This window comes from Pyrgilauda ruficollis, unplaced genomic scaffold, assembly GCF_017590135.1.
Source record: "Pyrgilauda ruficollis isolate IOZ18807 unplaced genomic scaffold, ASM1759013v1 scaffold60, whole genome shotgun sequence".
NCBI classification, from domain to species: Eukaryota; Metazoa; Chordata; class Aves; order Passeriformes; family Passeridae; genus Pyrgilauda; species Pyrgilauda ruficollis.
The window spans coordinates 4095464-4120799 of NW_024527711.1; positions in this window are offsets into that span (position 1 = coordinate 4095464).

Sequence of the window (25336 nt, forward strand, 5' to 3'; positions counted from 1 at the left end):
CCCAAAAGCCCCTAAGCCCCCTTGTGTATGTATTTGAGGGTTTTGGCTGTGTCTGAACAAACTCTTCCTTAAACACCCATGGAATCCACCCATCCCTGCAAGCTTTGGACAGAGTCTCACAGAGTAATTTGTTGCATCCCATGGTTTCTTGTGTCATGTCCAGTGGCTTTCTTCTTGCTCAACACAGAGCAGAGTTTAATCACATGGCTTACTTATCTTAACAACTCCTTGTCCCTAAGTTTTTATCACCGACTTCTAAGGTTAGATCCAAACCTATCAACCTCAACAGATACCTTCCACGAGCCTTGGATGAAATCTTTAATGCTACTGCCTAACTTTGAAAGATAATTGGGAGCCTTTCATACTAAAGAGTGAGCAATTTTTTGCCACCATCTGGGCACAAATAATTTTCTCTGATCAGTAGAAGTAACCTTCCACATGAAGCAACTCTGGTAATTGGGAATCAGATACCAAGTCCATCTGCCTAATGTGTTGATTCTTTGGTTTGACCATCTGGCACTCAGGTAGAGGTGGATTAAAAGCATGATCTTTACAATAAAATTGGTTCCCCTTTGGCTGAATTCCCCAGGTAACTGTAGTGTCATTTTTGACTTTCAGACTAGAAATTTAAATTTAAAGGTGTTTAAGCTATATTTGTGTCTGTTCCACTTTTGTTTAATTGCAAACCAGAAAACAGCAAGAAATCTTTCTTTCTGACATTACCCACCTCTTAAAATCAATGCACAACTACAACGGATGACATCAAGATATCAGGAGCTCCCCATAAATCAGAACTAATGGGATTAGCATTTCACATTCTCTGAGCTGGTTCCTTTTTAGTGGACATTACTGTATCTGTAAAGGTTCTACATTTTTAATTCATTAATTCAGACATAAGGATACTACCTAATTAAGTGCACAGAGTAGTCCCAGGGAGTCTTTAGAAAAATGTTTGCATTCAGGAGTCCCAATTTATAAACTGCTATTCATTACTAAAAAAAGTTAAATTAGTTCTCTTTTGAATAAGGATAGTGTTTACAGCACCAAGACATGGCTGAGGTCAGAATCTATTTCTGGTGTTCACAAGAAAAATTGGAAAAGACAATGCATTGGGTGAACACTGATATATTGATTTAATTTTTTAATCTCTTGGCATTACTGACATTACACAGTCCTACACTTTCTAAGTGCAGTCCCCTTTCCCCTTTTGCCCTCCAAAATTGGTAATGTATTTTATAATATATTAACAAGGAAGAGAAGAACCACATCATTAAAAGCAAAGTTTTTTTCTCTGTTGTGAAAGGTTATGCTCTGACATTTTTGACAATTTCCTCTTTAAACAAAGTTGCAAATGCATTTCTTTGCTTGTATATGTATCAAGTTCCATGTATTTGTAATTATTGGAATCTTGCCATAAAAAGAAAAGCCTATAAAACAATTAGGAAGTACACAAGCTAATAATAAATATTAGATTTTTTAATGGACTTTAATTAAATTATTCTTATCTGATTATATATGTTCAAAGTAACTTTTTAAGAGTCAGCTTTTTCCTAGATATGGCTATCCATGAAAAAAAGAAAAAAAAATAAAAGGCATCATCTTTGCTTATTATCAAGGACTAAATACTGCAGAGGAAGAATTTTCTCTTCCTGAAGAAAAACATTAACATGTGCTAAAATAAAAAGCCTTAAAAAGCAACAAAAAGTCCTTTGCAGACTTTTGGGGAAACAGAAGCTTAATCAAACAGTGCCAAAGGTGTGGTAGGTTCTGGAGTTCTGATATTTAGTACTAAAACATAGATATCTTGGTTATAGAGAAAGGGTTATGATGAATCCAAGATAATACAGATGGGAAGAGATCGAATTTGAGATTGAGAGCTGTACAGCTTATCCAGACTGGGATAAATCAATCTCAGTTAGCTGGTGTTTCTGAGTCTAGACAAAGCCTCTGTGGCAGGCAGTAGGGGGTGAAAGAAATAATGACCTCAGCCACATGACCTCAAGTAGGAATGTCAGCTTTTGTACAGAATGCAGCAATAGGGACTGGTTGAAAAACAGGCCAAGCAAATGCTGGAAAATTCATAGCAAGTGGCTTGTGGGAATTACAAATAGTAATTAATTCTCCAGTGTAAATATTGGACATTTGCAATCATATAAATTAGCCTGAATTCAACTAGGAGGAAAAGTGCTGTTTATGTCCTACCTCACATCATATACTGCAGGAATTATAGCAGATGGTGGAAAACTAGGGAATTCTACCTGAACTCCACAGAGAATCTGGAATCTGAATTGATAATAAAAAATGTTTAAGAAATAAATTCAACCCAGTTTTTACCAACTCAGACACAGCTTACACATAATTTTTACTGGGGAGGCACAGCTGATCAGCTGTGTTCAAATGTAGATGACCAGGCATGGGTGCTCACAAGCCTCACATGCTTCAGCAGACCTGGGACACTGTCTCTTCCTTCCTGAGACAATAAGGTTTTGTTACTCTTACATGTTGTACTTTGGAGAACATCATCCCAGTTGTCCATGGCCCTTAAGACTTCCAGAGAGCTTAATGAACTCTGATTAATATAAGCTTCTTTTTGTAGGAAGCAAGTGTGCAGTTTCACAATGAATCCTGAAAAAAGGTTCACTTGATAGTAAACAACTCTCCCTTCAACCTTCAAAAGCCTTTCTGAGCAGAAAGGAAATAATAGTGACAACCATATAGATGTCATAATAAGCAGGTTTATATGCTTTCCTCTGGATTGGTTTCTTTTCTCTCCTGTGTGTTCCTGGGTAGCAGGTCTGAGAATGGCCAGTATGGCCAGTCACAGCATCCCCATGCAATAAAGTCGTCATCTGTGAACACACAACCAGAATTTCTGAGTTTTTTAGAGGGAAGTTATCCAACTCATTGAAATCTTAAATGCCCACCAAAAAAAAATTCGTATAAAATGAATGAGCCATTCAGTATACATGATGGAGTAATGAACTGTCAAGATTTATCAGTGCATCTTACAGAGAATCTTGTAACTCAGAATTTTACTATACCCAAGGATACCTTTGCCCCAAATTTGGGCCACCAAAAACCTTGTGTTGTACCACACCATTCTTTCATACAACTTCCCCTCTTAAGAGGTATGATGACTTAGTTCTCCAGATCCTGTAAATCCACCCTGCCTCATTAAATTCAGTGGAACTTCTGAAAACCACCTGAAACCAACACCCAAAACTCAAGTGTAAACTTTTAAAGGCATACCAAAAAACTCCCTGTATATTAATTCAGTTCCCTGAGGCCTCCCCTCTAGACCAGTGTTCCTAAATAGAATTCATTATTTGCGAAATATTTCACAGATCTACATAGACAAACTGTTCTGGTTCACAGTTTAAGATTAATTATTATGACCATATTTTAACTTTTAATTGAATATGTGTGTACTTATGAAACTTGCACATCTTCTCATTCTAATAGAGAAAAAGAAGGAAAGTGTTAAGCACATAAATGAAGAGAATTTTTTTTAAAGCAGACCTCTACCTCTTACAATCAAATAAAATTTTAATGTTTTTTAATAAAAGAAAAATTATAATTTTAATGTAACTCCTAAAGGAAACTACTTTTTAAAAAGCAACAAAAAAACCCAAATCTTCTTCTTAATAATAATAATCCTATTCATGTTCTCAGATGAAAAAATAAAAGTTGCTAATTTTTATCACAATGTTCATTTTGTAATCAAAATTCTCACAGAGATGCTGCCATGTTTGTTAAATGTGGGCCTCATTGTATTAAGATAAAGGAGGTTCCTATTCATGCCACAGATTGCTTGTCTTTTTGAGATACATTTAGTCCATTTCCATAGCATGAAAAGAATGGAGAATTGTAATTAAGTGCAGTAGCGTATACAACACTATAATCATAATTGCTAGAATTATATTCACAATTTTCCTCACATGTTTTGCAGATGCATTCTCTTTTATCTACATGCCATGTAGTTCATATTCCCATTTTGTAGAAGTTGCCATCAATTTGTTACCACATGTTTTATGTGTCACCATGTTTTTTCCCCCTCCTCATTTGTGGAGGAGAACAAAGGTCTGATTCACTAGAAATGTCCTGTAGATTTTGCTGTTTCTCCACTTCTCCAAGCCCCAAGGGAGACCATCCACTTTGCATCTGGTTTGTCATTTTCTCAGCTGCATACTGGATTATCCACTTAAAAAAAAACCTGTACCAATTGTGTGCTCAACCCATCAGCCTGGAAGTTCAAAAAGTACAAAGTACATCAGTACATCTCTCTGGGGGAAAAAAAAAAAAAATAAAATAAAAAAAAAAAATAACAACAACAACAAAAACCTGTAAAATGCATTTGGGAACAGACATTTTATTAATCACTAGTGGCATTTGTAGGCCTCATGTTGAAACCTGCCACTGTGCTGTAAATGGTGTCATTTGTACCAATTTATAATGTAAAATGAAGGTCTCCATCTGGTTTTAGTATTAGTTACTGAGTCTTAGAAATTCATAGTTCATAATAGGATTTTTTTCTTCCCTTGCAAAAAAAGAGTCTATGGCAAATTAGAAGTTGTGACATACTCTGAAATATGGACTTGGTTGTCATTACTGGCTGCTCACCTTCTTGAAGGGACAAAGATCACACTTCAGCATCTGTGAAATGATGGAGGGAAGAAGTGCGATAGACCCAGCGAAGCATCAGGTGACACTGGACTTTGTGGCCTTGGAGGGCTTTTCCAACCTCAATAATCATGTTTCTATGATTACTACCCCACTCTGGCACTAGACCTGGATTAAAAATCTGTCTCTGTCATTCTTCCAAAGAACTGGAAGTTTTCCCCCAGATGGTCAGGACTTTTGGTTGGGTCACAGAGAATGAAGAGGAGAGTCTGCACAGACCTTTCACTGCTTCTCTGTACTCCCTTCCTCCCACCTAGTACATAAAGTGTTCTGCATATTCTCTGCAACTCAGCTTTTTTTAATGTAACACTGGCTGGATAACCTCTTGCATTCAGAGTAAAGTCTTCAAATATATCAGTGGTTACAATTTTGAGATTTTTTAATGCATCACATTTGCTAGTTTCAGAGTGCTTGAAACATCTTGCACAAAAAATGAGACAAGTGTATCCAGTGACTGACTTCTGCCCCAGTCACTGCATGGCTGATGATGTAATCCCATTTTAACATCTTCTTCCTATCATCTCAAAGTCCTCTGAACAAAAGAAAAGTAAAGGTTACATGTGAATCTTTTAATGGACACATACCAGTCTTACTTTTGCTTCCCCAAGGTATCTTTTGTTCAAATTTAGTTAGAACTTTAAAACATTGTATGTTTTCATGCTCTGTTTTTCATTTATACTTTTGACTGGCAGACATTTCCTTAGGTACACCTTTTAGTCTCTTGAGATATAATTTGTCAAATTCAGAGCAAAGCAGGGGGTTTGTAGTACTGTTTTGTCCTTCAGGAATGCATTTATGTTCCATGTTTATATTCTTTATTTATAATGGTAAATGCATAAAATATTAACACTGAAATAGGATCCTTGAGGGACAGTGAGTTGAAAGAGCAGCTTGGGATAGAGAGAGGGAAAGCATCCAAAAACAGATATTTGATTTATTTTGTAACTATAACAGACGAAACTCAGCAAACATTTTACAAGGAGCCACAGTGGGTTTGTGTTGAACTCAGCAAAGTCAGTAACAGAAGATCATCAGAGCTGGTGTGTTCACCAGTGCTGTGTGCTTCAAACACATACAGAAATGGAGCATGTGATTGGGTTTCCTGGAAAAGATCCTGGTGGAATCTGAGAGGTCTGAGAGCTGCTCCTCCTGGCCACTAAGAGTCCAGCTATGGACACGGCTCACAATGTGCACTTGCAGCCCAGAAAGCTGAGCATCAAAACCAGAGCAACCAGCAGGATCAAGGGAGGTGATTCTGCACCTCCCCTCTGTTCTTGTGAGACCCCACCTGCAGCAATGCATTCAGCTCTGGGGCACTCAGCACAAGAAGGATGCGAGCCTGTGGAGTCCTAGAGGAGGGGCCACAATGATGATCCGATATCTGAAGCACCTCTCCTGTGGAGGCAGGCTGAGAGAGTTGAGTTTGTTCAGCAGCTCCAGGAAGACTTTAGAATCCTTTCCAGTACCTTAAAGGGTTTACAAGAGAGCTGGGGAGGGTCTTTTGTCAAGGGTGTGTAGTGATAGAACAAGGGGGAATGGCTTTAACCTGAAAGAGAGCAGGTTTAGATTCGGGATTAGGAAGGAATTCTTCATTGGGAGGGTGGTGAGGCACTGGAACAAGTTGCTCAGGGAAGCTGCAGATGTCCCATCCCCAGAAAGGTGAAAGGCCAGGCTGGATGGGGCCTTGAAAAAGTTGGTCTAGTGGAAGACGCCCCTGCCCAAGGCAAGGGGATTGTAACAAGAGGTGTTTAGTGCCCCTTCTGGCTCAAACCGCAGGGGGATTGTAACAAGAGGTGTTTAGTGCCCCTTCTGGCTCAAACCATTCTATAATTCTTTATTTCTGTGAACTGTGCCTTCAAATCTCAGTGTCTGTTAGGATTGCATGGTTCAAAGGACAACCTGTGCTGAGATATGAACTTTGAATCAATCAAAAGTAATTTGCCATCACACAAGGAGTGGAATTGGATGCTTGAGGCAGGATAGTGGTATTTCCTGTTTCCATATCAGCAGTCTCAGCTTCTCAGTTTTGAGCCTTAACCCTTGAATCTGCCCTCTAACACAGGAAAACATTTTCATGCACATTCTAAAAATAACAATACTTAAGGCAAGAAATGAAATTTCTTCCCTGCCTAGAGCCTCAAGGATATCAGAACAAAAGCCAGGTTGCAATTCTTGACTCCAAGTCTTACATACAGCTCACCCCACGCCCCCCACCTTAACAGGGTACAAACCACATGGGGTTTCTGCACTGCAAGGGACATGCTCATGCTCCTTTCTCTGCATTTTCTACAATGGGAACCATAATAAAACATCCTTTATAGCACCTTGGAATTCACCCTATTTAAAATACATTTTCTTCTGTGTCTGTGTTTGCTCTGGAGATGCAATAGCAATTTATGTGTGGCAATTTTAAGCATCACAATGCTGCTCCTTTAAAGATTGAAGGTAAACTTTTCTGAAATTACCCAGGTATTTTGTGCTGCCACTGTAAGCTTATGTCTAATTTGCTCTGTTATCCACACAAAAAAGTCTGTCTGGCAGAAAGCCTTGTTTCTGTACAGGGTTTTGGGTGTTGATGGGTTTGGGTTTTTTCAATTACAGAATGGGAGTGTAGCCAGTCATGAGACTACACTAAATAAAAAGGTGCTTCTGCTGCATTCAGCACTCAGTCAAAACAAAGAGGAAAGAGTCTTCATTTTCTCTGTGAAAATTCACTAATCTATTTTTATTCCATGGTATAGAACTGTAAACAAAATAATTTCATAGTATCCATTTCATGTATCAGTGCTGAGAAATTTCAAAGCTAAAACCTTAAAGCTTTGGTTCTGCTTCATTGATTCAACCTGTATTTTGACATGACATCAAGCAAAAAAAAAAAAAAATCTACTTTTAACTGGCAGCATGTGGAGAGTTTGTCTTAATGGAGAGAGGTCTGACCTGGGCTTCAGAGGATCTGTATTAATTTTCCCTTTAACCTACAGGCCTGATGTGATTTCATCTAACAAATGCACTAAAAGATAGCACAAAAGTAGAAATATAGAGAGCTCATAGACTCAACAGAATTTGTAAGTGATACATAGATGGCTCCCAATAGACTGGCAAAACACATTTTTTAAATAAAAAATACCCTCTCCAAGGGTGTTTAAGACTTTCAGCCAGACTCAGTCTCCAATAGAGAGCTTCTCATTTCATTTTCACTCTCAGACTTCATCTGGGATTAGAAAAAAATTGCATTGTATTACATGAAGCTGGGACTCTCATAACTGCCAGGAATTTCACTATCTGCTGGATTTTTGCAGTCCTTGGAGGTTTGGATATGCTCCACAGGAGAGGCTCAGTTCTTGGAAGCTTATCTGAAAATCACTGATTATTTGGGAACACAGTGAGCAAGACAGACCTTCAAGAGATGTCTCATAATTCCTACTGGCTTTGGGTACCCTTTCATTCTTTGTGACACCAGTCTGCAAGTGCATGCCAAGAAACAATCAAAACACATTCTTGAAAGTTACATGTAACTTAAAACAAGTAATTTAAAAGTTATGTGATTCTTTGAAGAGCCAAGAAGCTTCTTTGGGTGTCTCATCGTTCCCTGAGATCATGTAATGCAGCTCATCCCCCACAGAATAGAGGGCATGATCAGGATGATTCAGTGATGTGCTGGGGTCAGAGTCAGATGGGGAGAAAAAAGTGCTGGAAAGAGTAATTATATAGGAATCATGTTGAGACTGAAGGTGGCAACCCTCAAAGTCATCACATTTTTGATGCTGCCATACTGCTTTCCATTCTAAAGCCAGCCTGAGGGATTTTTCGTTGTGCCCATAACACAGCACAAGAGCACCCTGAATTTCCACACCCCTTGAGGTATAAACCAGGTAGTCCTTTAAGGACATGTCTGTCGTTTTTAGCCTGGTATGATCCAGGCTCTGCAACAATTGAAAAATGTTTTTCTTTTCTTTCTACTCACAGACAAACTGGTTGGAAGGGATATTTATTTATTTATTTGAGTCAAAAACACACTGGAAATAGGACAACCTAGGGAATGAAATTATTAAGCAGTGGCCCTGGAAATTGAAAACTGAGAATAGAGATTGAGAGAGGTTAAAGGGAAGCAAGTGGGCTGGGTATTGTGTGTGCATCACAAGGTGTTGGATTGAGGAGAAAGGTATAACATGTAGGTCTGAGACTGATGAGGAAACTGAGGCCAGATAACAAGCAGGAGGGAATAAAATGGACTGGAAGAACAAAATTGGTTAGGAGAGATTACATCTGAGGAGAAGTGTGTGAAAGCAAACCTTGAGTTATTGAAGGGAAACAAGAGGATTCAAAAGGACACACTGAAACTGAAAAACAAAGGAGGAAACTTCCAGGCTGAGGAGGAAGGAGAGAGCCACTCTGGGCTAGAAGTCTGGGAGTAGCACTAGGAAAGACTGGAACAAGATCTTTTCATTAGCAGAGTCATAACAGATTAGAAAAAATAAACAACAGTTAAGAAAGGCTGATATTTTTGTTCATCTAGAGAACCCATTCATACTACTGGTGTTGTGTGGGTGAGGAATGAGCCTCTGCTTTGTTCTGTCAGCCCACATGGATAGTCTGCACACCTGTCAGCAGCTGCTTTACTGGCATGTTACTCCTAACAGCCTGATAAGATTTTACCAGTGGAAACTCTGCAATTCACATTTGCAGCATAAAGGTTTATGGGACTTGCAAAAGATGTGCCAACCATGCCTTAAGAGACATGTCTCTGCTCTTGCTGCTATCCTTTATTTAAGTGGCAGAACTCTGTGAAATCATAGAATATTAGAATATGCTGGGTTGGAAGCAGCCCACTGAAATCCAGCTCCTGGCCCTGCACAGGACAGCCCCAAGAGTCACACCTGTGCCTGGGAGAGTTGTCCAAAGGCTTCTTGAAGAGCTGCCTGCTATTCTGTTTCTGCCTCTTTCATTTACATTGTGCGGTACTGAGGGAGTGCATCAGTGGCCCTTAAGCAAAAGAGCAGTTCATGGTCAGGAGGTGATAGAAGTTTAAAAAGAGGAACCAACAAATCACTAAATGTGCTCCTGTTATAGGGAACAAGTTAAAAATCCTAATGTTACCCTTGCCAGTGGAAATGGCAGAAATTCCTGCAGGACTGTGAGGGACAAGCTTTGTTAGGAGCATGCAGAACCTGAGGAGGATGGCCTCCAGCTTCCCTGGGCTCCAGACTGAGAGTGCTAGTTAATAAAAAGAAAGACAGAGAGTCAGCCTTATGTGGTGTTTGTGGCATGTACCACAATTTAAGGATTAGCAAAAAAGCCTGTGCTTTCTCTGACTTGCTACACTGAGCTGTAAGGTTCCTCTGCACCTACATGGATGCTGTGTTCACATTACACCCAGTAAAAACATCATCCTGATACACACATGGTCTAGGTGAATAAAAACTACACGCAAAGAAGGAAAGTTTAATGAAGAAAGCAAGGGAGAAGGAAGTTTAACACAGATCCATCAAGAGAGTTATACAACAGCAACTGCATAACAAAAAGGTAGTAAACCCAGCAGAAAATTCTTATAAAATGTTTATACTTATTACATCTCTTAGGTTACCACTCAGAAGTTCTTATTTTTTAATTTCATTGGATGTAACTAAAGTTTCTAATCCTGCCTATGAATCATGTAGGGTTTAATATTATGTCAAGGGATGAGATTTTGCTTTGTTTTTCACTATTGTAATCTTTTAAAATCTAATAAACTGCATGTGAAAACCCTCCCTAAAAGCATAATTATAATAAGATTACAACAACCAAGCATCCAATATCTAAATGCATGAGAAACCTTAAATCATTTTATTATTTTCTTATAATCTACCCTGCACTAAAATACAGCTGGAGTTCATTAATATATTTGGAGCATTTCAAATGACAGAAATTCCCATATGGAAATGAACAGAAAAGTTTGGCAAGATAGTGTTCAGGAAAAAAAAAAAAAAAAAAAAACCAAAAAACCAAACAAAACAAAAACCCAAACAAAACAAAATAAAAAATACCTCCATACTGTATAAAAACAAGGAAACAACATTCTGTATCATTACATTTCCGGGTCAAGAGAGATCAGGTCATTTATATGATCAAATAAGATATATAAATACAAAAAAAACCCACACACATATATATCTATAGATACAAACATACAAATTTTTTATGTTTGTTTAAGGACAGGTAAGTAAATAAAACTCTCTGGAGAGCTTGACCTTCTGTTTATTAATACTTTTCTTTTAGGGGATCTTGGGATGCAGAAGGGGGACAGAATCTCAGTGTGATCATGTCTATGTGTGTTGCAGGTAGTTACCAAGTTCATCAATATCAGGTTTTACATCTAGTAATTTGTTTCCTTTGTTATTTAGGACATATAAACTAGGTTGCCAAGGGGAAATTATTTCTGTGGCTGTCCTTTATGTCAGTTTTGGTATGAAGAGACCGATGCAACAGCTCGGCCTTGTGCTAAAGATGTACCTCTGTAACCACTCAAATGGTATAAAATGTACAAGTCAAACTGAAATTTGTCTCCCTTTGTTATCTCAATGAAATGACATGGTGATCCATCAAAAATATTAAAAGAAACCAAAACCCTATATTTCCTATTTTTAGGTCCATTTCATTTTCATAATCAAAGGCAACCAGCTTTGCAGGTGTAAAAACACCAGTGAAGGACTTTGTTCTCTTTGTACAATTCAATTTTCTAAGGATACAGCTGGAGAATGTTCATCTGCAAAGCAAGAATTACCAAAAAACACACTATATAAATTTTCATCAGTGTCCTCTTTACTACAGATTAATCCAAATACATATATTTTTAAAAATATAGATAATGCCTTCATATGCAATACAAAAACCTCTCCTGAGAAAATGTTCTGCCTTGTAATATTTCTTCCCATGAGGTCAAAATGAGAAAATGGGACATCCATGACAGATGTTTCTTGCAATGCTGAACTTTATGCTGTGAAGGCACTCAGCCTCTACTGAATAGATCTGCAGCCCGAACACTTAAAAAACAGGATTGGTCCTCCTTCAAAATGTGTTTCTGATTAATGTTGACAGATCACTGTGGAGCTGATGATTAATTAGTTAATGTTTGTACAGTACTTTGGAGATGTAAAACTCTGTAAGTACTGAGCATTGCTATTATTACAAGTACACTTCAAGATCCTTAGGCAACTGTTGGGAGTACAGTAGACACGATCTTAATCTATTAATAGCCCTTTATAAGTGCAGTAGTTCCGAGACTGCCAAAACATTCTTATTGTAGCATAATTCTTTTTTCTTTTCTTTTTTTTTCAGATAGCATGGGTGTCATGAATGTTAATAGCAAGGAACCAAAATTGCTCCTGTCATCTTCTTCCTATTTTTATATATAGAGTGTATGTAAGGGTCTGTTTCCTTAAAATGACAGGAGAGAATCACATCCCCCTAAGACTCCAATCTTCTGCATAAGGTCTAATTTGGGATTTCAGTGCCAGGTAATTAGTAGTTGAGGTAGAACCACACTGTTTTGTGAGTCCCATGGCCCAATTAGTAAATCTGATTGCAAAAGGTTACTAGAAGGGGCCTTTAATCTTACTGGCATTTTACTGTCATTGCATGTGGCAGACAGAGCATCCTGTATGAGGGACAGGAGAAAGGAGAAATTTAGTGTCATAGCAAATGATCTGCTGGTGAAAATTGGTACAGCTCCTTATTTGCATCAGCTCAGAACTTGGCTCCTGGCCTTAGAGACACTTTGCATAGTGTCTGGAAATGGGTCTCCAGTAGCCACTAAGGGTAAGAGAAAAGCTACTCAGTGAGGATGCACATGTCTACTGATGTAAGGCAAAACCCAATAATCCAAAATCAGAAGTAGCAAGCTTTCTGAACAAAAGAAGTCAGTGTAAATTCAATTAAGGCCAGTGAAGAAAGAGCAAGAAAACAATTAGGACAACAAAAAATGTATTTTTGAGTTGTTCTCTTATGTCTGCACACTCAGGCATGCACACTGACACTCACACAACCCCAAGTGTGTACCCCCAGTGCAGGTAACTGCTGAGAGAGGGTTTGTCAAAAGGATGTGTTGGAGACAGGATGGAGGTGCAGGTAAAGGTCATCACGTGACTGATATAGTGTTCCCTTTTTCCAACCTGCCCTGATAAAAACACCACAGCTGAAATGGGGCCAGCAGGAGCTGGAGGGACTTTCTGGCAGTCTGCACTGATGCTGGAGGGGACACAACTGTCGGAGGTTCCCCAGGGTGTCACCCAGGATCAAGAGAACAGGAGCAGTGTGGGTCAGGAGATGGACACCTCACCAGTGCTGTGTTCCAGTTGTGCAAGAGGTGAGAGGGGAGAAGACAGGCTGGCAGAGGTGACCCAGGAGCTCTATCCAGTGCATCACTGCATGCTGGGCAACCACTGTTCTGTTCATGCTCCTTCCCCAAAATGAAGTAACAACTCTGCAAAATGCTGTGTGAATGTGAAGTAGTGGCAATACCAATTCTGTTTACAGGAGTATTTGTTCCTCTCAGTGTTACAGAAGTCTGTTATTAGTCTACAGATCTCATTTATTTTTACTCAGTGCTGTCCACACAATTACCAGTTCTCATTATGAAAATAATTGCTGCCTGTATCACTGTGGTTTTGTTTGATAATATATTTCATGTTCAGAAGGGCCTATTAAAATTATCTAGCCTGACCTCCCACACAAGGCAAGCATTATATTCTCACTGAGACATTCTTACAACAACTCTCACAGTGGAGCTGTTAAAAATACCAGCATATGTTCATTGGCCATTGTACCAGACACATAACAAGGCATCCCCCCTTCCCTGAACAATTAGTAATTTCACTGGATCTTGCAGTAGGGTGAGAAGAAAGAAATGTGGCTGTCCTCAAGATTATTAGTAGAATATGTGGAAAACCTAGAGAATAAATATAGCTCCCATTGTATTTATTGTTTTTCCTCCACAGCCACCCTTTTTGTGATGACTACAAGAAAATCTTCCTTTGTTGTAGTAATTTTCCACCACCTCTTTTTTTAATCGGTGTGATTCTTAAAATATTATTCAATTTATTTCCTGAGATAAGAGACATCTTCCAAATCTCTTTGGTCCTTAAGAACATGTGCATTGGTGTGACAGGATTTCTGCCTGTGCCATGGTCTGATCTTTCTTGATATTACACAGCACCTATCACTGTCATAGCCAGCAAAGCAGCCTCATGAAGATGGAAAGCCTACCATGTTAATTTTCAGAGGCATGCTCTCAATGTGCTGCACGGGGCATTAGCCTCACAGCTCCCATTAACCCCCACTGTGTTGAGTCAAGAACCAAGTGCATAAAGGATGTCAGGCATTATGCACTGGCAGTAATCAGATTTGCTGGTCACTTAGCCCTACCTGCACTTAAAAATGTGTGTTTGGAATAAAAATGCTGGATAGCAGCAAGGCTGAAATACTTGACAGCAGGGGTTGTTTTTTCAGACTATCTAAAATACACTTGAGATGTGAACGTACAAGGAAAATTGTCCCAGATTGCTAATGCAGTGTTGGAATTTAAGTAGACTTTTTCCCAAGCCGTCATTGGTACTGTCATGGCAATTAAACTTTCCAGCACGGTTTTCCTGCATGTGTGGAGTTATTTATATGATTGTTCGCACTGTCCTCAGGCCACAGTCTCTCTCGAGCCTCCATTGTGCTGAGTGTTGGATAAGTCCAAATAACCAGACAGCCCTTACCCTGTTGAGCTTTCAGTCTGCAAAACGACATCCAAACTCCTCAGCTTGGTGTCACAGTTCAAGAAAAAGCACCCTGGCTAGAGGGGAAAGAGATGAAACGGCAGGAGTGGTTCTGTCTTCCCCTTTTCGTGGGGGAACATAACACATAACAACAGCTGGCTCTTTCCTTTTCACCCTGTGCTCCTGCTGTCAAATCCCTCTTGCTGCCGTGGCATCTGACAACCAAACCTTTCCTTCACCCTCACCTTCTCTTGGACTTCTCTTTTTACAGAAGCACATTATTAGCAGCATAAATTATGGTCTGAGAATGGTGTAATTGAGCACACAGGATTAAAATCGCATGCTTTAAAATAAAAATGTCAGTCAGACAGGTGCACATAGCCTGGTCTGGGGAATATTTTGAACAAATATGAGATTTCTTTTAACATAGAAGTTTGGAAGGGAAAAGTATTTGCAAATTCATTTCAAGTTGAAGTAACAAATTGTTATCAATATTTTTCTATATATTCCTACATTTATTTAAAAGTAGGAAAAAAGGAAGATACTTGGAGATACTAATTAATAAATGTTACTACAATAAAATAGAGCATTGGCACTTAATTAAAAATGAAATATATTAAGCTTACTCAAAACAAAGCAAAATATTAGGGAGAGAAATACGCATGGAAAATAACATTTTTTCAGCTCTCCTCTCAGCTTCTTGATTTGTTTTAATAACTAAGCCTCAGAATTGTAGCTGTTATGCAGCCCTGTTTATTACTTGAATTTTAGGGCAAGTTTTATTTAAATGTCATGGAGAAAGAGTTCCAGGGAAAGGTCACTTGTATTTGAAATTGTCCAGACAGAAATTCCCAATACCAAAACAAAATTACAGTGGGGGTTAAGTCTGAGGTTGGATTTGGGCTCCTCTTCAGCAGCAATTCAAACACCGTGGACCTGTGCAATACATTTAGATTTGCAAATGCGACAGAAGGAGTTATTTAGGTTATTTCAGGCTCATGGAGAGTTTGAAATTAGTATTTCTTATCTGGTTTTGAAAGCACTGCATGTTATAATTAGAGGTGTGATAAAAAGTCTCCATCCCTTCCAACTGGCATGGCATCTCTGTTAGCCCTTTATTAGCTGTGAAGTTTACATGAAAAATTTGCATTGTCCAAGGACACATGGAAACTTCAAATTTCAAGTGACAGTACAAGGGAAGCAGGAATATTTGGAAATCCATTTTTATGAGTGACACCACTGATGGTTGTAGGCCACTCTGTCTTCTAAGTTCCTGACCTTTCTTTTCCAGGACCTTAGGTGCAAAAATCACAAACTAAACTAATCCTTTCTTAAATAGTGTTAAAAATTCAATTCTAGTGTTTCCTTTCATTTCTTGTGTTTTCTTGATAATCCAAAAAAGACATGCAAGGGTTATTGTGCATTGAGGCGCAATAGGGATAAAAATTTCCCTTTCCTTATATTTTTACTTCAATTTGCATGTGCACATACTGGAGTGGATCACAGAGAGGCAGTAAGAGCTTTCTGGGCTCATCTGAGGGCTCTAGCACCTCTGCAGGGTTTCACCTCTGGGTTCTCTCAGCAGCCCTTATTAGATTATTTCTGCTAAATACTTTGCAGCATTCAGCTCTCACTTAGAGCCTGGCACTACTTGTCCCTTCGCTTGTGCCTGAGGATCCAGCCCTGAAGTGTCCTATTTTCCCCCAGATCTATTGTTTGCTGCTGGCACAAGAAAATTCCAAAGGCAGGACACTGGAATGAAAAAAAATTGCAGGCACTTCTTCACTGAGGTCTGAATGTCAAGCAGACAGCTCTCTGCAGATTACTCTATTATGCTATTTCTTCAACAAATTTAGTGGGTACTAATTTTTGCTGAAGAACAGGTCTATTTTGTGTATCAGAAATATGTGTCACACCAATATTAAAGTGGAGTAGCAAATCACTTTGTTACAGCTAGAGTCCTTTAGTTTACCATCATGAAAAAAGAATTCTTGGTAGGACAGAGGGCCCCTAAGGCTGTGCAAAAGCAGTCATAAACATTAGCCTTAGATGAGAATAGCAGAGAAATTCCAGACAAACATTCTGGCTAAGATTGGACCACACATGTATTTTCTGATAGCGCAAGAGACTTTCTCTGAGAAGCTGTGATTGCAAGATTACAGCTGGATATTGCTGACAGCATCTTAGGCTTTTTTTTTTTCTTCCTTCAACAATCATTGCTAAATATGAACAAAAATCTTCTCCATTGTCCATAATTTGAGGCGTATGAAATGGGAATATAACACATTAAGGAAAAAACCACAATGCTTGTAGGAGGCCCTGTTCCAGTAACACGCTGTTTATTTCCTCCAATTACAGCAACTCTCCTGCTCTGCCTCTGATGTATTCATCTATTTTCCCCAAGTTTCTCAACACTTACATGAAAAATTCCAACTGACCACTCAATACCCCAGGGCCCTGAGTCACTGGTAGTCCGTGCAATGGACTTTTACAGGCATGTCAGCAAGAGCTGAGGACTGAGAGCTTCATGACTGCCCTTCCTGTGGTCCAAGCTAACCCACAAACTGTTCAAATATGTTTACCTAGGTCTGTGACTCACTAATTAGTCCCACTGTGGTCACACTTGTTTTTAATATTTCAGAGAACTTACCCATCAATACATATTCTGCAATTACACTCCTAACTGCAGCCCAGATTTCTGCCGGCTCACATTTCACCATCCCGGAGTGCCATGGTAATATATTGACTCCTCAGGAGCAGGCAGAGGTTTCCTCCACTGTCCCAGAGCTGGGACCAGCTGTCACTTCTCAGTCATTAGAGTTCTTTCACTAGAAGCAATGCAAAAATAAGGAACTGGTCATTGCCTCATCTTGCAGGGCTGCAGGACCACTTGCATGCACCATCTTTCTTGTCTGAGACTCCTGGGAAAGCACAATCCCCATGTTATGCAAGTTAAGGTGAAATATGGACTAGATTTGCTGGGTCTGTGCTACCTGTATGAGGCTTTGTCCTCCAGAAAGCCCTGTGAGTGTCACTTCATAGAATCACAGCATAGAAACATTAAGGCTGGAAAAGATCTGAAGCTACTCAGTGGCATTTTGGTAATTTTTTGTCTTCTTTCTTTGTGTACAGGCCTATATGAATGTCTCATCACTTCAAACACGGGTTCTGGGCAGTGCTAAACAAAGAAAAATTTCACTAATATGCAATTATCTTCATTGAAAAAAAAATCAAGAGCTGAAATGCTCTCTATTGTAAGATCTTTAGAAAATTTACCTTTGTGGATTTCTAATAAAATGGAAAGGCAATAATTTTGAGAAAGCTGAGTTTGCCTTTGGGGAAGAATTAGACAATCTAAAAATTCCTCTCTGAAATGTCTTTTTTGTTGAGCAATTGAAGCTGCCATAATTAAGCAGTGTTTTGTTCTGCCACAGGTTTGTTTACATTTAAGAAAATGCAAGAGAACAATTAAAATTTAATAATATGGTAAACAAGGTCTGAATAATTTAGTCACAGCAAATAAAATGAGTGTTGATAATCACCTTTTTTTTGAGAATAGAGAAAAAAACTGACTTTTAAGACTGTATAGAAATTTTGTTCTTCTGTTTGGAACAAAATTTGATTGGATCCATCACCAAAGAAGAAAACACATGTACTTTTACTTAGGGACGAAAGTATATGTAAAGTATAAGCTCATTTGAAATAAGATAAACTTGAATAACATAGAAATTATGAAATGGAAAATGCTGATTTTGAAGTTTTGTGTGCCAAATTTTCCTCTAAAAGTAATTTTATATATGTGCACTCTCATGTTATACATTTCCTTATACTTTCAAAGCATTTCTTTATACTTTTAATGGAAATCATCAAGAACGTAATTTTTTTGCTATTATCAACAGTAGGATCTATAACATTAACTTCAATAATGCATGACCAAGGTTATTATTATCATTATTTGTTACACCAGTACCTATAAACTCTAGATAAATTAACAGATCAGAATCACATTGTAGCTATGTAGAAAGGCTTACAAGTTAACAGAATGTTTTTTTACACAGATTGTAGAAAACCTTTTTCTCAACAATATGTATTTAGGTTTTTTCTTCTGGAATAAACTACGTCAAATGGTACATCTTCCATTCATAAAATATTTTCTATCTTACCATTAGTTACTTATACAACCAGTAAAGAAAGCATTCCTTATTTTCTTTTATATATTTATTTGTTTTAAATACAGATGAATATTCCAAATACAGAAAAGAGTTCTGTGTGATTTGCAGCTCAAATTAATATGCTCAGAAACTATACTCATGATTCATAGGAGGTTGCATAACTCTGTAAGTCCTGGGTCCAGGTGATTCCTAGGCCAAAAGCAGGAAGGAAAAGCTTTTTGGTCATTTTCTAAAATAAAAGAATACCACCAGAGCACCTTGCTGAAAAGCAATAGGAACAATCCTTCCAAACATTGCATAGTCCTGCCTTCAACATCCAACAGCCCAATGGTCTAAATTTAAAGCATAGCTGTGGGTTTGAGAGGATGCCTAGTCCAACAGAGTAGAATTATTGCTGCAATGCTAGGGAATGCAACAGAAACAACTACTAAACCCATAAAATGCAGATTCAAAGCCATATGTGGACCATCCAAGGTTTAATGTCTCCTGCAGCCTATGGAGAATGCAATGCAATGTAGGACCAGGTCCTGTGTCATGCTGGACTGCACTGAAAAGCAGCTTTCAAACAGCATAGCAGAACACCAAGAAACTTCAAAAATAGCTCAGTGCCCACAGTGTTTTTTAACTGAAGGGCTCAGAGTGTCTCCCATACAACCTGAATGTTGTATTGTTTATTTTTCTGGAATTAAATATAATAAGTAGAAAAACTGAGGCCCATAGAACTATTCCAAGTTAACAATTAAAAAATCAGTCTCAAATTTCAGGATTATTTTTCGTTCATGTAACAGGCTGTAATGCTATGTGACATCCACAGCAATTTACAGTCATTCATGTAAATATTCATCTAAATAGTCAGTGTTGTTCTTTCCATATGCTGTCTTTTCCCTTTCTGTCCTGTTCCAGTCCTCCTGCCTGGCAGTTTTTTCTGGAGTGAAAAAAAACTAAATTAACCTCCTAGTTTCTTCTGGTTGCCCAACTGCACAAATGTTAATGTTGAATATCTTGGTGCAAGTTATCTCTTTTTAGAGTGATAAATGCAAGCCTAGAGCTTGGGTCCACAAAAAGCTCCTCAGTGTGCTGCTGGGGCAATGTATAGGAATGGCATGAAGGATAGAGACATCAGGGCAGATATCAGAAAACTTGAATGAAACACCAAGCTGCTGAAAAATTTGAAGTCTGCAGGTCTCCTCTGGTCAGTGTTGAATCAGATCTCCATCACTGTTGCAGTAAGTGAAAAGAACCTTTGACATGCATCATATATTCATGGCAAATGATACTTAACTGGTTCAGTGTGCCCAGAAAAGAGTTAAAACAGAGCGGTTTTTTACTTTGGTTAGGGGAAATGGGTTGAAGATTCATTCTCCACCAGTAGAGCTTATGTAGTTTGAATTATGCAGTTTGAAGACCGGATGTGAAAAGGGCCAAGCAAGGGGGTCTCCACTCCACCATTCCTCTGGGTTTGGTGTGAATTCACTGCAGCTGAAGAGGAAGACTGCTTCTGTGAGCCTGTACACACTCATGGCGTAGATGTGATGTTGACATGCCAGGCTGGGAGAGATACTTGCTGTGGTTACCAGAAACAATATCTTTGGAATTTTAAAACATAAATTTTTCTTCAGGCTTAATAAATTGTATAGTAAAAAAAGCTTTTCTGAAGTCTCCAAAATCTTGAAGTAGTCAACACAGTAGTTGGAATGAGCTCACTGAAGAAATCAGTTTGTGTTTCACTGCAAAATCTATGGCTTAACCTAGAGTACTAGCTCTGATAATATCAGACATGTAGTGTTAACTGCCTGAGACTGCTAAAGCTCATTAACTAACCTACAGGTTTTTTTATTATTGTGGAAAGTCCATAAATGAAAAGATCCAGTCATCCATTAAGTGCACAGCATAAATCATTTGTACCTGCAGACTGTGTCTTTTGCAAAGCAAGAAGTCATGTGTACCAGTAATAAACAGGAAAAACCCAAAAAAAACCTCACTAAGAACCCAGTCATCTTGGCAGCTTTTATTCTTCCTCATCCTTCACCACTAGCTCTTGTACTTTATTCTATAAAAGCTTTTCATTTTTAGCTCTTTGTTATCAGTGAGCAAAAATGCCTCCTACAGATGAACAGATATATTTTTTTCTCCATCTGTTGAGGCATTTTCTTTGCTGTGCTCTGGAAATTTGCCAAAAAGAAAGAAGATAACACTTCTGAACACGGGATGGATGGCAGACATAAATCCGATGAAAAGATGGACTACAGCAGCTGAGTGATGATTTCACAAAGGCTGTTTTGTTGATGCTCATTGAACCTGAGGTTTTCCTCTTCAATTTGTGTCAGTGAGAACAAGGATGTTCAAATCACTCCCTGGAAGAAGTGCAGGGTATTTTTTAATTACATGACTTTTGTCCTCCTTGGATTTTTGGCACTACAATTTCATGAAGCCAGGCCTTACCATTCCAGGTGGGAATTCACTGGGGAGGTAAGAAAGTGCTACACAAGGTATCTGCCTAGCAATAGCCAATTGTATTTTCACTTTTCACTGTGTGTGAATTACACAGTTAAAGAACAAGATATCTAGAGAAATGGTCTTTGAAACTCACTCAGTGTTTATGGGTTTTGGTGGCCTTTGAAAAGAACCCAAACAGCTTGCTTCAGTCAGGGAATCTTGCAAGGCTGGAGTTTTTGTTCATCAATTACCTTGCTTTAAAATACAGAAATCATGGAAGACATATTAATGATTTCAACCTATGTAGCATTCTTTCATGGAATGTTTGGATTATCCCTTCCAAATCAAGGAGGATACACCTCACCAAGCCCAAACTGGTGATTGACTCTTCCGGTAAATATCCATTCAAGCGGCAAAACTCTTGTGGCGCAAGTGAGGGTTTGATATATGCCTCAGTGTTAGTTATGATGCCATTGCAAACACAGGTACTAGTCCAACGTGATGGAATTGATCGTGTGGTGGCCACTATAGCTGGGTGATGCTCTTTGATTTACTGACCTGAGGATAAATCCACCTCCCAATGCCCAGTGGGAGTCAATGGAGAGTCGCCCACTCTATCTGAGGTTTATGGATTAGGTTTCTCCTGCACGACTAAAAGTAGTTCCTTCACAGAGAAAAAGAAGAGAGAAGAAAACAAGCTCTAAAGCCAGTTAAGGATGCTCTTCATTTTTTCTGAGGGCTGCTTTAGGCATTGTATTGAACAAGTATATACAAACAGCTTCTCAGCCTCTTGTGAATTACAATTGTTATACGTTTCCTTTGAAATGAAGACTTGGCTCTTTGCCCTAAATAGCACAGTAGTTGTTTGTGGGTTTTTTTGGTTTTGTTTTTCTTTGGTTTTTTTGTTCTTTTTTATGATTTTCCATTAAATTACAAGCAGAACATTAAGTTTAAACACAGGCTTTCTTCCCTAAGGAACTGAATGATCTATTCATGTCTAGGTTGGTGTGTCTCAGACATTTTTCTTCCCATTCTCTTCATTTACGTTATGTTTAAAAAAGCTTTACTTTTTTTTTTTTTAATGTGTTTAGCTTGGGCAAATAAATATCTCCAACCCTTACTTAGAAATTTGTGAGAAGAGGGCCTCCATTTACTATCCATTTCCAAGTCTTCAGTGAGGCTACTTATCATTTTGCAGTTATCTTTGCCCTGTATGGTCCTGTTAATATACAATGTTGAAAGGACTTCCTGTAGGGCTTCCCACTTTACGTGTGGTATTTCAACAGAGATCATATAATTAAATGGCAGAATGACAACAGGAATACACATTAGTCTAACTAGATGAGCAACAATAATGATTTACTAGCACAAGTTGTAAACCCAAGTCCTCTTAGAGTAGGTACATCAAGTTGTATGAATGGCTCTTTTAAAATTTGTTTATGACAACATTGCAAATTTAGCATTGCAACCTGGAGAAGTCAGGTCCTTCTTTCTAGCAGCTCCCACTTCATTTCAGTGGCTGCAGTGACTGCAGAGGTTTGACAAATATCAAACTGGCCCCTAAGCAAAGACAAACTGGCCCACTGGCAAAAACAAGTTATCACAGAATCATAGAACCACAGAACCACAGAATCATAGAAACACGGAATGACTGGGGTTGGAAGGGACCTTAACGATCATCTAATTCCAACCCCCCTACCATGGGCAGGGACACCTTCCACTTGACCAGGTTGTTCAGAGCTCCATCCAACCTGACCTTGAACGCTTCCAAGGATGAAGCATCCACAGCTTCTCCTCTGAGTAACCTGTGCCAGAGCTTACTACCATCACAGTACTGAATATCTTACCATCTAATCTAAACCTATCATCTTCCAGTTTAAAGCCATTTCCCTTGTCCTGTCACAACATGCTCTAAGTATCCCAATAATAGATGTCACATTCTTCTCCCAGATGTGCCAGGAAGTTTCTATTCTGTGCAACCCTTTGTCTCCCAGCACCACTGTTGACCAGATCAGGTATTTGCCTGTTGGAGTCTGGTTTATCTAATCCTACAAGGTCATCTCCATAGACCCATATCTTTCCTTATTTCACCTGCTGACTATTCAACATGATTCGTATTCTCACTATGAGCTTGCAATATTTTCAAATATTTCTTCCATATAAACGGCTCAGGATTATCTTCCAAAAGAAGGTGGGGATGAAAGAAGAGCAGATGTGAGAATTATAGAAATGGAACCCAAACCTCAGAAATCTAATGCTTGTGGGAAATGTTTGCATCAAGGAAAACAGCAGGCATGAGATTTTTTTTTTTTTTTTTTTGGTAGAGCCATATATACAATGTGGGAAATTGCTCAAACATTTTACAGTGTAGAATACTCTCAATAAAATTTGTAAAAAAAAAATTTACAGTTTTTACACGTTTTGCACAATAAGTACATGAAATTTTGATGGCACATGTGCCCTGGGATATGTCAAGTCTCTGCACTGCCCATAACTCATGAACGGCTGCCTGCTCTTCTGATTTACCTAAGTTCATACAGAAGATTTAGACAAATTAGTCTTCTTGAAAGTGTGAAAAATAACTTTATGCAAAGCAAATCCATTTCTAGTTTCCTTCCTTCCTTCCACCACTTCCTTCCTTCTGCCACTTCCTTCCTTTTTTCCGAAGTAAAATTCTTAATAGAACATTGCTGGGAAAACAACAACAACAACAACAACAACAACAACAACAAAAAAGCACCCTCCCACCCCACAACCACAAATCAAGCTGAAATCATGGAAGAATCAGGTCTGAAAACAGTTTTCTGCAGTCTTTTAACAACAGAAAGGCTAGGTGTTCTCATTTGTGTTATAGACCACCCCTCCAAGAAATTGCATTAGAATCCTCCAAACTAGCCACAAGGAGCAGGCTGTGTTTAAGATTAGTTTGAGCCTTAACTATGCAAAAAAAGCATATGCTAATAATGTTAAGCTCTTTAAGAACAGATTTTTCTCTCATCAGATGTGTTCTTGCAATATATTATGTAATGGATGGGATTCATCCACTGGGAAAAAAACAAAAAAAAACCAAAAAAAAACCCCAAAAACAGGCATCTAGTAAAACAGCCATAAAAACTCTTCAATAATTGCTCTTTCAACTTGATCAGTTCCTAATAGGCTTAAGTTTTTAATTGAAATTCCTGTGAAAGTCCTTCCTTCGTTACAAGAACTTCTAATATAGTTTCTAAATGATATCACTAAGCTAGCTTCTGATACCCTGATGCAATAGTGAGTTTGTCCGTGTTTAGATTCCAATTTTAAACAATAATTTTGTTTCAATCAATGTATCATCACTCCTGATTTAGCTAGATAAAACAGTACAATGACCCCAGTAAGTGAGAAGAAGTAAATTTAATGAGAAAATTGTTTCTGGATTTTCTGGCAGAGGGAATAGTGTCTGATTTTCTTGCCCTCTCAATTTACACAAGTTTCAGTCTGGCCAGGAAGAGCTGACCTTTGGCAAAGCTTGGAATAGTAGTACCATAAGCTAGACTTCCCTACGTAAGACTGAGGCAGTCTTCATTACTGAGGCAGTATGCACCTTTTTAAGCAAATCAAGAGTTACAAAGATGTATAAAGATTTATTTTAGTGAGAAGTTTTAGAGACTTGCATATGGCTATGTCCTGAATGACACAGCAGTTGTAGCACCACTCTGGATCGGGCTGCTGTGGCTGAAGGTAGGTTAGATGTCTGAGGCAGGGGAGCACATTTTATGCCACCATTCAGACTAATTACTGAATTATTAGAGGTGTTTTGTATCAAGGATTTAAAGATGAGTTGCTTTTCAAGTCACTCTCTGCACCAGGATTCCTGTGGTCACTCCGTTTTTCAAGGTTTGGCATTTTCTTCCCTTAAGTTGCTTCTCCAAATGTAAGACTTAACCTACCTTCTCTACCAGCTGTAATCAGCACCAGGTCAAAGCAATTAATTCTCTTCAAAGAGTTGTATCTGCACAGACCCATATGGCTGCTTCCCATGTGACTCTGTAAGCTAATTAAACTTGACTTTATTTTGCCCTCTTCCATTTTCCTCTACCTGCGGAATCGGTTCTCCAGTGCCTCAAACTCTGCACCCACATTCAACCCTTTTGAAGTCAGCTTCCTGCCACTAGGAAGTTTTTCTGTGTATTAAACTAAATTCATCCATATATTTAATTCAATTGCATCGTTTTAATTGTGTCATTTTACATCTCTTTATTAAGCAGGAGGTTTTGGCACGGGAACAAGTTTATAGCTGAGTAGATTTAAAGGGACGACTGTGAGCATCTTAGT